General features: G+C 34.5%; 1 protein-coding gene across 5 annotated transcripts in view; it reads right to left on the bottom strand.

The window, feature by feature from the left end:
* Positions 1–2,500, bottom strand: part of LOC124953118 — a 71,383-nt gene that overhangs the window by 32,774 nt on the left and 36,109 nt on the right. The window lies entirely within an intron of this gene.

Genomic DNA, 2,500 nt, shown 5'->3' with positions numbered 1-2,500 from the left:
CAATAAGAGAACAACACGCTCGACTGACATGCTTTAGGGAATTTTTTTTTCTTCTTCTTCTTCTTTCTCTTCTCTTCAGTTACTACCAACCTATCCCATCCCACCGTCCTAGAGCTCGTCGTCACTTTTGTTTTTACTTTCGTTTCGCTTTGTTTCCTTTCGTTTCGTTTCGTTACGTTAACAAGGTGAGAGAGGGTGAGTTGAGGTGTAAGGCCAGGGATAGAAAGGGGGCAGGCGAGAGTAAGCGAGGAGAAAAGAAAAAAAAAATTAAAAAAAAAAAGGAGAAAGAGAGAGAGAGAGAGAGAGAGAAGAAAAGAAAAGAAAAAGAATTAGTTTGAGAAACTTTTGACCCTTTTCGAGTTCGTTGTCGCGAACACGAAGATGATCTGGGATCAGAGAAATAGCACGTTCGGTAATACTACGCTTTTCCCTCGAAACTCCTCGGATTGAGTTACCAACGCACACTGCTTGCCCCTTTCTCCTCCTACCCTCTCTCATTCTCTCTCTCTCTCTCTCTCTCTCTCTCTCTCTCTGTATCTCTTTCTTTCTCTCTTTCTCTGATACCACCAAATTCACCGAGAGCTTTTCTTGTGAAATCGGAGCTTCGATGCTTTTTACCTCGGTAGAAAACACGGAACATGTTTGAAAACAAAGTGGGCACCCCGCCTAACTCCTTTCCATCACTTTCATCCCCCACTATTGCCACCTAAACTCACCCCCTAGGTCTTCCTTACCCACCCAAGTCTTCTCCTTGGGCCACAAGTCTCGAGAAGCTAACTACTTATAGTCAGAAACTTTATTTCTATGTGTATTGTTCTTTATAGCAAGACGCTGCTACCGATCTATCCCACCAAACCCGCCCGTTCAACTCCCAATTCTAACCACCTCAGGTCATGAATAAATAAGTTGTTTCTTTGTTAAACTTGTTACTTTTTTTTTTCTTTTTTTTTCTTTTTTTTTCGTGCTTTTGTTTTTGTTTTCTTTTTCTCATTGTCGAGGACCATTCTTTTGGGTATTTTTCTGAGAATTCTTTTTTATTTTTCTTCTCGCTTTCTCTTCTTTCTCTATTTTTTTTCTTCTCTCCTTTCCATTTTTTTTTTTTTAGCTTTGCATCTTTAATCGACATTGATCAGAAAATTTTAATATATATGCGTTAACAAAGTCGCAAGTAAAAATCTAAGTAAATTATTTATAAGATATATAAAAGGGTAATTATACAGGAGGAGTGACGTGGAGTTGTGTGTTGGGGTATGGTGGGGGAGAAACATGGAGATTCCAAAGTTCCTAGATGGGGATTAAAAAGTTTTTCAAATTAATATAGATCGAATTATTAAGGGTAAATTATGTATTAAAAATCAATCGGTATTTCTTTCTCGTTTGGATATTTGACGCGACGATTCATATAGATCGATTAATTTTTATTTATTCGTTTATTTATTATTTCTTTTTATCTCGTCGAAATTAGATCGAACCTTTGCTATAATCTGAAGAAACTTTTTAACAATCTATACGATATTTTAACGTTTCATTTTTCTTCACTTTTCTTTCTTTTTTTTTTTTTTTTTTTTTTTTTCTTAATTAACGAAGAGATATAATGATATTAGTATAATCAATATATCTATGTGTATATAAGTAAGACTTAAAAATAATATAACATATAACAAAAGGGAAATACTTTCGAAAAAATATTTTTTAAACATACGCTATGTACGTTCACGTACATATATATATATTTATATATATATATATATAGTTTTTTGTTATTGTTGTTTTTTAGATGTTTTTGTTTTTGTTTTTATTTTTTTTCTATTTTTTCTTCTTTTTTTTTTTTCTTTTTTATAACATCGTAGTATATCTCGTATCAAATATCCCGCGTATTTATATGGTTCATGGAACTACGCGGAATAGGTGTATCTTGTTGCTGCTCTACCAGTGGCAAGCAGTATCCCTTTGTAATCTTATTTAGCATCCTCAACTCTGTGTGTGTAAGCGTATATATGTGCGTAGAAGTAGATAAAAATCTCTCTCTCTCTCTCTCTCTCTTTCTCGTTGGAAGAGAAAATAGCGGAAAACTAGACACGTGAGAGAGAGAGAGAGAGAGAGAGAGAGAAAGAGAGAGAGAGAGAAAGAGAAAGAGAGAGAACATGTTCACGTTCAGAAAAGAAACATTCGTGTATTTCTGGTATACGGAAAAGCGCGTGTATAATCCCTTTGAATCACGTATAGTACTCTAAAAACAAAGATGGCGACTGTCTCCACTCTCTCTCTCTCTCTCTCTCTCTCTCTCTTTCTTTTTCTCTCTCTCTCTCTCTCATCTTTTCTCAGGCGAAAAGGAAAACATAGAAGAGAAAAAGAATAAAGATGGATGATACGTTTTGTTTTTAAGGATCAGAAAATCTTTGATATTTATTGCTGATTGATCTATTTCGACGAATATCTAAAAAATACAAAATGGCGTTGCATTCTTTTCTATTTCTACGAAGAAGAAAATATGAATGTA

Source organism: Vespa velutina, chromosome 11, assembly GCF_912470025.1.
Source record: "Vespa velutina chromosome 11, iVesVel2.1, whole genome shotgun sequence".
Classification (NCBI taxonomy): domain Eukaryota; kingdom Metazoa; phylum Arthropoda; class Insecta; order Hymenoptera; family Vespidae; genus Vespa; species Vespa velutina.
Note: the sequence above shows the minus strand (reverse complement) of the source record. Positions and strands in the feature narration are given on the sequence as shown.